Here is a 12,466-nt window from a genome sequence, read left to right as displayed (position 1 = left end):
ATTAATTAATTTCTGTGCAGGCAGTCATGTCTTTTGCCTTTGTGCATGAATGATTAGTCGAGGAAAGCATCTGACGTGTCAGTATCATGACATTTCGATCAAGAGGTTAAGTGCTTCCTTCAAGATGATAATGCAAATATAAGTTGTTTTTACTTCATTTAATTTTTATTTTTTTTTAACTTGCAAACCTATATATGTGTAACCCATTGTTAATTTTTAAATAAAACATTAAAAACGACAACAGCACTCAGTGGAGCACATACCTCCTCCAGGTTGAACAGTTTACATTTTGTATCCCACTGATAGGTCGGATCTGGATTCGGACCTAAACCAAAATCAAATCGGCTTGTTCTTGTGACCGAACCAACTCATCCACAAGTTTTTGAAATATCATGCTATACAGTATGTCGTTTTTGGCCCCGTCTCTCAATGGTGAAGAATCACTCTGACATAACAAAAAAAATAATTATCGGATCCAAATCCAGATCTTCACCAACATCGAATCAATTCGTCCTTGTCAAACACCTAACCTGTCCACCATATTTCACCAGGATCCATTTATAAGTTTTTGAGATATTCTGCTATATATTGTTTTGGGCGCAATCTCTCAATGGTGAAGATCTCTTAAAAATTCTCAGATCCAAATCCAGATCTTCACCAAAATCGAATCAATTCGTCCTTATCACACACCTAACCTGTCCACCATATTTCACCAGGATCCATTTATAAGTTTTTGAGATATACTGCTATATATTGTTTTGGGCGCAATCTCTCAATGGTGAAGATCTCTTAAAAATTCTCAGATCCAAATCCAGATCTTCACCAAAATCGAATCAATTCGTCCTTGTCACACACCTAACCTGTCCACCATATTTCACCAGGATCCATTTATAAGTTTTTGAGATATACTGCTATATATTGTTTTGGGCGCAATCTCTCAATGGTGAAGATCTCTTAAAAATTCTCAGATCCAAATCCAGATCTTCACCAAAATCGAATCAATTCGTCCTTGTCACACACCTAACCTGTCCACCATATTTCACCAGGATCCATTTATAAGTTTTTGAGATATACTGCTATATATTGTTTTGGGCGCAATCTCTCAATGGTGAAGATCTCTTAAAAATTCTCAGATCCAAATCCAGATCTTCACCAAAATCGAATCAATTCGTCCTTGTCACACACCTAACCTGTCCACCATATTTCACCAGGATCCATTTATAAGTTTTTGAGATATACTGCTATATATTGTTTTGGGCGCAATCTCTCAATGGTGAAGAATCTCTGAAAAAATTCTCAGATCCAAATCCAGATCTTCACCAAAATCGAATCAATTTGTCCTTGTCACACACCTAACCTGTCCACCATATTTCACCAGGATCCATTTATAAGTTTTTGAGATATACTGCTATATATTGTTTTGGGCACAATCTCTCAATGGTGAAGAATCTCTGAAAAAATTCTCAGATCCAAATCTGGATCTTCACCAAAATCGAATCAATTCGTCCTTGTCACACATCCAACCTGTCCACCAAGTTTCACCAGAATCTGCCCCATAACATTTTGAGATATCCTGCTCGCAGACAAACGTACAAACAAACAGACAGACAGGAGTGAAAACATGGCCGCAATCCACCTTCGGTGATGGAGGTAACTAAAAGATGCCATCGAGGCCTACTCCAAACTTACCGCATCTTCCACCACATGGACCCGATAAATGAAGTTACTCTTTAAAAGAGTAATGAATGTGGGTACGAACATGCTTGTCTGGATTTCAAGAAACACTTCCACAGATATAGAGTGGCGGATGAGTGGAATAAACTCCCAGACACTGCAGTAACACCCGACTTACCATACAGTACAATAACTTCAGAAAGTGTTCACACCCCTCGACTTTTTTCACATTTTGTTGTATGACAGCCTGAATTTAAAATGGACTAAATAGACATTTTTTGTCAACAATCGACACAAAATACCACATAATGACAAAGTGAAAACATGGTTTGAGAAATTTTTAGACATTACACACACACACACACACACACACACACACACACACACACACACACACACACACACACACACACACACACACACACACACACACACACACACACACACACACACACACACACACACACAATAGTGACTGAAGCTTTTCGTGCTGCACTCTTCAGGGTAAAAATCGCAGCAAGTGAAGGAGGACGTGAAGGAGGAAGTGAAGGAGGAAGTGAAGGAGGAAGTGAAGGAGGAAGTGAAGGAGGAAGTGAACGAGGAAGTGAAGGCGCGTGCTTAAAACGCAGGTCTCAATAAGGTAGACGCTGATTGGTTCAACTGTAATGACGTCACGGTTAATCCGAACGCCCATTGGTCGGCTCATCATCTTCACCTCGAGCTCCCATTGGCTGGAGCAGAGTTTGTCGATGATTGGCGTTTGCAACCGCATCCTGGAGAGAGGGGGGGGGGATCGGTTTCCCATAAGGTCCATTCACCATTCAACCCATTCATGCAGTTCCTCACCGAATGCAGATGAGAGTTTCGGCAGAAACTGCTTGCAGCTTACGTTGATCTCTGCAAAGCTTTTGATTCAGTGAATCTGGATGCCCTCTGGAGGATTCTTGGTCTTCGTGGGGTGCCACCAAAACTGATCAATCTGATATCTGAACTGCACTCTGGTTGTGACTGGAGTTTATCAGGGGTGTGTTCTGGCCCCCACACTTTTCAGCACTTGTATGGACTGTATTCTGGGGAGGATGTCGGAGAGATCAAGCTGCGGTGCAGCGTTAGGGAATGTCAATATCTCTGACCTTGATTTTTCAGATGATGCAGTCATCTTTGTGGAGACTGGCTGTCCTTTTGGGGGCTCTCGAGGTGATGAATGAGGAGTCGGAGCCACTGGGATTACGGGTTTCCTGATTCAAAACTAAGATTCAGGGTTTCAATGACATCTTAGATACTGCTATCTTGTCTGTACCTGTTTGTGGTGAGGATGTTGAGGTCACCTCAAGATTCACTTACATTGGCAGTGATGTTTACGTCTCTGTTGGCTGTAAGCCAGAGGTCAATAAACGTCTGGGTCGGGCCGTGGAGTAATGGAATCACTGGATCATTGAATGTGGCACTGTCGGTACCTGTGCAGGAGCTCGAAAGTCCGAGTCTCTCAGCACTTATTGCTTCCAGTCCTGCTCTACGGATGTGAGACTTGGACTCTGACCAGAGATCTGAGAAGGAGACTTAATTCCTTTGGTACCAGGTCTCTTCGGAGAATCCTTGGCTTTTGCTGATCGCACTTTTTGTCCAGCCAGAGGTTGCTGAGAGAGACTCGGATGAGATTTGTTACCTGCATAGTCCGTGAGCATCAGCTGTGGCTGTATGGACACGTGACTCGTTTTCCTGACGCTGATCCTGCTCACCAGATTCTCTCAGCAAGGGAGCCTCGTGAGTGGAGGAGGCCAATGGGCCGACCACGTGCTTCATAGTTGCAGCAGATTTTTCGGCATTTCAAGGAGATGGGGATGGGCCAGGCATCTGCCTGGGGGATGGCCAGACGGAGGCCCCTGGAGTAACAGAACGTAGACGCAGCGACACGCTGCTCTGGCACATGCTCTGATACCTGACTTGACCTGACCGATGTGGCAATGCAACAGATGATTTTGTCGTGCTCCTGATGATCCAACAACCATCATAACTTTTACATCTCCATCTTTCTGAGCTCCACCCTCCCACCCATCATCATCATCCCCCGAGGTAAGTCTTGTGTTTACTGTCGATGGCAGAGAACAGCACAAGTATGTGCTGTACTCTGCCATGTGCACTTGTGTACTTATCTTCACCCACCTCGTTGTTTTGGAAAAAAAATTAAAAACGTAAATCTCTTGTGATTTTGTTTGTTACATCCACCACCGAAAGTGAAGCAGGTTATGTTTTCACCCCTTTCTCTTTGTTTGTCTGTCTGTTTGTTTGTGTACAGGATATCTCAGAAAGTTGTGGACGGATCCGGATGAAATGTTGTGGACCGGTTCACGGACACGGATGTGTGTGACACGGACGACCTGTTTCGATTTTGGTGAAGATCCGGATTCGGATCCAGCTACTAGAATTTTTAAAGTGATTCTTCACCATTGAGAGATCGTGCCAAAAGGGATATGTAGCACGATATCTCAAAAAAGTTGCGGACGGATTCGGACAAAACTTAGTGGATAGGTTGGGTACGTCATAAGGACGAATTGATTCAATTCTGGTGAAGATCCGAATCCGGATCTGGATAAGAGAATTATTTAGTTTTTAAAATGATTCTTCACCATTGAGAGATTTGTTGGTTTGAGAGATTTGAGAGAAAACGATATAGTACTGTATAGCATGATATTTCAAAAAATGTATTGGGTCCGATATGACCTCGTGGATCAGGCATTACGTGGTGGAGGTGTGCGCTCTCCCGAGTGCCCTTCTAGTTATATACTGGATTTTTTTTTTAATGTTAACATGCTTTATATTTATTTTACATGTTTATTTTTGTTGTGATGTGTTTATTTCTGGCTGCTGTAGACCTTCCTCTTTATGCTCTCGAAGCCCAGGAACCGAACTCCCTTACACACACAAACATCCATACATCCGTACATATACCTACATACATTTTTAAGAATATGCTTCCTCGGTTTTACTGTGTGAGAGTGCAGCAAACCTGTCTCATATGTTTTGTCTTTTGTCTGGATCTTACCCTTGAGTGACTACTATTCAAAAGGCACCAAATGTCATTCATTGTTCTCTGGAAGCTGCATGAATAGGCTTCTCTGAAAGTGTCTAATGGTCAGTAATTTGGTCTCCCATGCTGAAGGTGACAGTCATTTTTAAAGTACCAGCCTGGACTGGATCCTAATTGGAAGTGATTACCATTTAAAAATCGTCGTCGAAATGATTCATTTGCAATGGAGGACATCTTCACATTCATTTGTGTCTGCTGAATGATTGTGCCAAAGACTGAGACAAGTGAGTCGGGGTACTTGTCAAGGGTCCAAGCTGTCTAATCTGTCTGAAGGATGTAAGGGGTCTAAATGGTGTTAAGGTCTAAGGGGTGTAAATTGATTCAAGGGGTGTAAAGGTCTAAAGGTTATTTGGGTCTTAAAGGTGATAAAAGGTCTAAACCTAAAGAATGAAGGGATGTTTTAAGTGTCGAAGAGGCATTAAAGGTAAAAGGGGTCTTAATGCAAGGCAGATCTGGCAAATTCATTAATTTCAAAAATACTCAATGAGAATATGATGGGTGCAGACATGATGTAATGGTTTAGTCGGGGTCTTCTGGCAAAGCTGGGATATAAAGGCGGTCTTCACGAGCAGTTGTGGATTGAGAGTGGGGAGACCAGCAGCACATTAAGAGACCAGGTAAAGGGAAGCTGCACTACAGTCTACAGAGCAAGATGGATCGGGGTGTGAGTACAGCAAGACAGCTGAACTTTTAGTGTGGAAGAAAAGACGTCCGAGGTGTTCGGATTCGAGTCAACTCTCTCGATTCAAACCGCCACTGTCCAACCTACTTGTACTTCTTCTGGGACACCCGGTGCCAGTAATCCACTGATAAACCAGAGCTCAAGCATATTTACACCTTATAAAATCCAAGGCAAAATGATGCCGCTCCAGTATTCCCCCTCCGAGCCCGCTTATCAAACCAAAGGTACACACAAAATACATAAATAATGTTGTCCTACAAGAGGTGTTGAAAGTACATTTTGTTGTTGACCATTTTTCTTTGCTGTGACTTATTTTTACATGGACAGTCATAAATATCGTGCTGGAACAAAACACCCAGAGCAAGTCATATACGATGGTAAGGGAATTGCTGAAGTAGGGTCTGTTCTGAGGTCCGTTCTTCGAGCTGATTCAAACTGGCAACCACAATCTGAAGTGACGGTTGATGGAACACCAAAACGTGAGATCCAGGTGTGGATAAAGGCCCTGACGATGATAGGTGTAATGATGTCAGCTATCATTTTTGCCTCCGGCCATTGAGTGAAGCAGTCAACACGAGTCAGTAAATAGCGGTGCCTGTTTGAAGGTGATAGGGGATCAACAATATCCACAAGGACCCTGTTGAAAAGTTACTGAGTGGTGTGATTGTGTGATGTTGGATAATGGAGCGTTGACATTGAAGGTATTGCTTGACCCCAACAATGCACATCGGTGTTGATGCATGGCCAGACGTAGCATGTGGGGAGGAGTCATTGGGATGCTCGAATACCCGGGTGTGTGAGCCAGTGAAAAGTACCAATCACTATATGACGGAATTCCACAGGAACGAAAGGGAGTGACTGTCCCGTCAATGTAACACACGCGAGGGTAGTGTTTGTCCCTGGAAGCAGCACCTCACGAAATGTAAGCAAACCGGTTGCAGATTGTAGAGATGGTTGAACAGCAAAAGGTAAATGTTTATGGTCAGTCAGGACAGAGAATTGTCTGGCCTCTAAGATGTGGCAGAAGTACTTTATGGTGAGAAAAACAGTGAGTCAGGTCAGGTCAGGTATGGGAGCCTGTGCCAGAGCAGCACGTTGCTGCGTCCACTTTCTGCCGGTACTTCAGGGGCCTCAGTCGAGCCATCCCCATGCAGATTCCTGGCTCATCTCCATCTCCTTGAGATGCTGATCAACCTGCTGCAACCACAAGGCACATGGTTGGCCCACTGGCCTCCTCCACTCACAAGGCTTCCGAACTGAGAGAATATGGTGAGCAGGATCAGCATCAGGAAAATGAGCCACACGTCCATAACAGCCGCAGCTGAAGCTCACAGGCTATGCAGGTAACAAATCTCATTTGAGTCTCTCAGCAACTGCTCGGTAGACACAAAAATCTGACCAGCGATAGCCAAGGATTCTCAAAAGAGACCTTGTACCAAACAAATTAAGTCACCGTCTCAGATCCCTGGTCCGAGTCCAAGTCTCACATCCGTAGAGCAAGACTGGAAGAACCAAGAACCTGAAGAGCAGGATTCCCCTGTGAGCAGGATGTGAATCACTTGACCACAGGTGATGCTCTACCCCCTCACAGATTCCTCGCACATAGGTCTCCTAGTCCACCCTTAGCAACACGTGCAGATTCATGCCTCAGCTTTCTGAACAGATTAGTTCTGCCATTCAGCCTGGCCGTATGACTCTGGTCAATTGTATCCAGTGTCCCTTGAGAGACAAAATTCTTCTTTGCCCTACTGTGAGTTCCAAGACATCCACCGGCAACATCAAGGATGGTGGGTATGAAGGCATTCCATGACTTTTTGGGATCCCTAAGGCACCCAGATCCCCCAAATCTCCACTCAGCCTGTTTGCAAACTCCTCAGCTACCCTCTCATCCTTGAGCTTGCCAACATCCAGCCGAGGCTGGGATGGTACCATTCCATTTAAGCTGCAGCTTCAGAGATGCTACAAGCCTGTGGTCAATATTGAGGAACTGAGCACTCCGGAAGACCCTGCAGTTCTGGATCATCCTCCAGCGAACATCAATGAGTACATGGTGAATCTCCTTTGCCAGAACACGAGCGTTGGAATACCAAGTCCAGCAATGAGCATGAGGGCACTGAAACCATGAACCACCTACCCTAAGTCCATGACTTCTTGCAAAGTCAAGGAACTTAAATGCTATTCTGATTCACAGTTGAAAACCCATGGGGACCAACACATGTCTCATAACCATCCCTATCAGTTCCTGTCGATGCATTGAAATCCCCCAAGACTTGAAGGGTATCTCACCTGTGGCACTGATCAACCACAGACTCGAACATTGCAAAGAATGCATCCTTCACGGTGAGATCACTCGCCTCAGTTGGAGCATATACAGAGACCAGGGAAATGACACCGAAGGAGTGACGAATCCTTCATCTCATAATACGCTCGTTGACCGGTGTTACCTCAATTATCATTGGAGTCAGCTTATTAGACACAGCTACAGCAACTCCTTGGGCAAGGTAACCATCAGAGCGACCAGACCAATCGTGGGTGTATCCACCCGCCACGATCTCACCGCAATCTGGTCTCCGAACCTCAGAGAGTGCTGTGATAGCGATGTCCACACGCTTGAGCTCAGATGATAACAGAGACAGGTGATCATCCTCTCTTAGGGATAGGACATTCCAGGCACTCACCCAAAGGGACCACCTCAGGTTAACCCAAGGAGACCACAGTCTTGTGGACTACACCTCAGCACCAAACCAACACACACTCCCGCAATCTGATCCAGGAAGGTTAAGCCATGGTTTCCCTCCTTTCATCAAAGATTGGGGGTCCCAAAGGCTTTGCCCCAATCCATTAATCCAGTGAGCTGCCCTGTGAAGGGAAGCTGCACAGGAGGTACTACCACAGAGTGGGTTTTCAGATTTTTTTGTGCTTTTCATATGTTTTGCAGAATGAAGGGTTTTACAGTGGCCGGAGTGCAAATCCTGCCACCAACCTCCAAATAAGAAGTAACCCAACTGCAGGAGGACGTCCGCAGACACAGTTGGGCACTAGATATGGATGGCCGTTGGCTCACAAGGAGCTCCTCCGCCCTTTGACAGGTTTAGTTTTTAATTCTGCTGGGTGTCCATATCATACACTCTCCTCACCAAGAAACTTATTGGGAGAGACAGTTTAGTCACTGACAACCCGACCATGGAACAGGTTACTACAGGTTTACTTGGTACCTACGTTACATCACAGATCTAATCTGACCTGACCTGTGAAATGCAATGTGCGATTCCTGATCAACAGCACTGGACTTGCTCATCATTGGTTTCATCATTTTAGATAAGATGATGGTTTCATCATTAGATTGGTTTAGATTGGTTTCAACATTTTAGATAAGAAAGCCAGTGGATGCCATTTGGCATTGATGAACTGGTGAACGGCTGCACCCACCGCAACCTCAGACACATCTTCCATCAGGCATGTTGGTGCCTCTGGCTTTGGATGAATCAGGAGTGAGGCATTGGTCAGTCCAACTTTGGTCGTGTGAGTCTGACATGTTTGGCTCCAACCATCAGAACAGAACACTTCAGGTTGCTTAGCAGTTGTGAGTAACTCATTCAGTGGCTGCAGTGTTGTGGCTGCTTTTGGCATATATCAATGGCAAAAGTAGACAAGACCCCAAAACTCTCACCGTTTGCACTGAGGTGAAGGGAACAGGAAATTCCGAATAATTTTCACCTTCTCTTCGAGCATATGGATGCCCGAGTGGTTAACACAGTGGCCGAGGAAATTCAACTCCGGAATACCAAAGATGCACTTTGTGGAATTGATGATGATGCCAAAATCTTGCAAACAGGTGAAGAGTAGACAAAGGTGCTCCTGATATTTTTCTGTGTTGTGTGGGTGATTGGAATATCATTTAGATACACATCATAGAAGTGTAATCCCTGGATCACCTGATCAATAAAACGTTGAAAGGTTTGTGCTGCATTGCGTAGGCCGAAAGGCATCTGCAGGAATTCGAAAAGATGGAAAAGCATGGTGACTGCTGTCTTAAGGATGTCATGTGGATCCACTGAAATTTGATGGTATGCACGAACGAGGTCGACCTTGGAGAAAATTGTATCACCATGGAGTGTGGCGGTAAAATCCTGAAAGTGTGGAATGGGGTAATGGTCTGGAACGGTCTTTTTGTTTAAGGACAGGAAATTCCCACAAGGACACCAATCCGCAGGTGTCTTTTTGGGTACCATGCATAGCGGTGAAGCTCAACTGCTGGATGATGGTCTGATGATCCCACATAACATATCGTCAAACCCATAGCGGGCAACACAATTTCTCGGGTGCTAGTCGGTGAGCACATGAAAAAAACAGGGTGTCCACAGTCGATGTGATGTGTGATCTGGTATTTGATGGGCTGAAATTGTCACCAAAGAGTACGTTATGGTTGGGAAGTCATAAAGTACTTTCTGAAAAGGGCATGTAGGTGTGGATGGAAGACACGTGATATTCAGTGATGAAATAGTGGATGCTTTACCGAGAACACTTAGCTGTACTGAAGCATCCAATAAGCCGGTGATGAGGAGATTGAAATTACACCAAAAATCCACACTGAGGGTAGAGTATTTGGTGTTGGCAATAGTGAACACCCAAGGAAATGAGTGGCATAAGCCCAAATGAAGCTGGAGGAGACGTTCTCCAAAAGTAGCAACATCACTGTTGTTAGTGGCATACAATGAATATTCCTGTCAATTTTTCCATTCATTGGCAGATGGTGGCACAATGCTTACCTGTGCCCCTGTATCCACAAAAATATGAAGTCTGCTTGTACAATCCAGGAGGAAGATAAGGCGAGTGATGTATGGTCCAGGTGAACTCGTCCCCATTAGTTGTGGGCCTTGTCATTTCTCTGTGGCCAGGATGAGCACTGTGCTCTACACTGATGGGCATTGGCACCAAAAGTCAGGTGGTAACAACATCAATGTGGAGTGTTCATGGAAAGTGAAGGCAAATGGTAGCTCGAGGTACAGGGTATCTCTGTCCCTACAAGGGGTCCATGAAGAGGGCATGACTGGCGTTGCACAACATGGAGCATCAGGAAGAGCTTCTTAAGGTCTGCCATTTCAAATTGGTGCTGTGCGACCTGCTGTGGTGGAGGTGTCGGTATAAAGGTATCACTGGAATGATGACCAGATACACAGCAGTGGGAAGTGTTTGCTCTGCATAAGCTGCAAGTATCATGTGGCCATGTGGTGGTAAACATTGCAGGAACAACAGACGAAGGAACAACTGCTCAAAGGTGGCATGGGGGTCACCGAGAAGCTGCTGCATATGACGCTGTAGTTGTGTGGGTCTTCGATCTCCTAAATCCTTGGTTGCAAGGAGTTGTTGAAAGCAGCAGTGCTCAGAGCGGGTCATATACGTCATATGTGTGGCCTTCAAAGTCGTGGATGGGTCGTTCATTGGAGGTTGTCGTAAAATATCTCTCACCTCCATCGCATACTGGGGGGGGACAAGGAGCCAATAATGTATTTGTAATGTGTCGACTAGGTGGAAAAGTCTGTGTCGACTTGTGCTTGGACTCAAATAAACCAAATCTGTGGGTCATTAAGCCAGAATGGTGGCAGCTTGATCAAAACCGCTGTTGCAGATAAAGTTAATTGAGCGTCTGGGAAGAGCATTGCTGTTTGGTCATTCCAGGTTCCTGGTTCTGTGCTTGTAACTCCTTGTCTGTCCATTTTGGATCATGCAGATGTCACCAATATAGCATGGAAGAAAAGAAATCCAAGCTATTCGGGTTCCGAGTCAATTCTCTTTATTCAAACCACCACTGTCAGACCCAATCCTTCCAGGACACTCGGTACTGGAAATCCCCTGATAAACCAGAGCTCAAACATATTTACATATGTGCAAATACTACTTGTCACTTTGTTGATGGGAATACTGAGGAGGGGGGGTGGAAGAGGGGGGGAGAGAGAGAGGTGTGGGGGGAGAGTGAGGAGGTGGAGGGGGGGGAGAGGAGGGAGGGGGAGCAAGGAGGGTGGGGGAATGAGGAGGGAGGGAGAGTGAGGAGGGTTGGGGGAGCGAGGAGGGGTGGGGAAAGGGAAGGCAGCGGGAGGTGAGAGGAAGGGAACGCAGACGTGTGGTGGAGCGTTAATTGCGATTCATACTGTCTCGTCAAAATGCTTCTGAATGGAATAACATTGAAGATGGAAACAAAATAATGTCTGAAATACATTTTTTACTGGTTATACTATAAATACCACCTGGAGACAAACACTGCCCAGAGAAGAACACCACCTGAACACGTCTGGGAGACAAACTCCCATCCGGACAAACATGGCCCGGACACGTCCGGTGACAAACACCAGCCGGACGTGTCTGGAGCCAAGCTGTCCAGAGACAAACACCACTTGGACACATCCTGAGAAAAACTCCTGTTTGGACACGTCCGGAGACAAACTCCCATCCAGATATGTCCGGAGAGACATTCCCATCCGGAGACAAACTTCCAACCGGATACATCTGGACACAAATTCCCGTCCGGACATGTCCGGATACAAACACTACCCATACGCATCTGGAGCCAAACACCACCCAGAGACAAACTCTGCCCGGACATGTCTGGAGACAAACTCAAGTGGCTTAAGCACTCAAGCAACCACTCCAATTAAATGGTTGATAAGGAAATTCTGGCCAGGCTGTGGCTGCATACCATATAGGATCCCTTTAAATTTAAAGCTGGTCTTCACCACACCTGCAGCAGTTAAATAAATTAAGTGAATTCATTCAAATAATTACTTTTTCCCCAAAAGAGTTGCTGTTTAATGTATAACAACAGTGGAAACATGATAAAGCTTAATCGCCTGTGAAATAAACATTGCAGATAATCCGTCACTTGCCTGCGAATTTGTACATGCGTCATATCTGTTCGCCGTCCACGCAAACGTCATAGCTTTATTTTAAAATGTCCGTTTTTCACCAGATTTGCTTTGATTCCTTGTAGAGCACCTCGCGAAACCTCCGAAAATAGAAACACAGGT

At 45.1% G+C, this 12,466-nt stretch overlaps 1 long non-coding RNA gene across 2 annotated transcripts in view; it reads right to left on the bottom strand.

Moving 5' to 3' along the window:
* Positions 1 to 11,590: 11,590 nt before the first annotated feature.
* LOC147027255 (uncharacterized) overlaps positions 11,591 to 12,466 on the bottom strand; it is a 26,468-nt gene continuing 25,592 nt past the window's right edge. For both annotated transcript variants that reach the window (XR_015057969.1, XR_015057968.1), the window contains exon 6: positions 11,591 to 12,466. This exon is cut by the window's right edge and continues 1,108 nt beyond it. This is a non-coding gene — a long non-coding RNA (uncharacterized LOC147027255).

This window comes from Eptatretus burgeri, chromosome 5, assembly GCF_056783735.1.
Source record: "Eptatretus burgeri isolate ZD-2024b chromosome 5, Ebu_testis_v1, whole genome shotgun sequence".
In the NCBI taxonomy this organism is placed as follows: domain Eukaryota; kingdom Metazoa; phylum Chordata; class Myxini; order Myxiniformes; family Myxinidae; genus Eptatretus; species Eptatretus burgeri.
The sequence above is the reverse complement of the archived record's forward strand: the minus strand, read 5'-3'. Positions and strand labels throughout refer to the sequence as shown.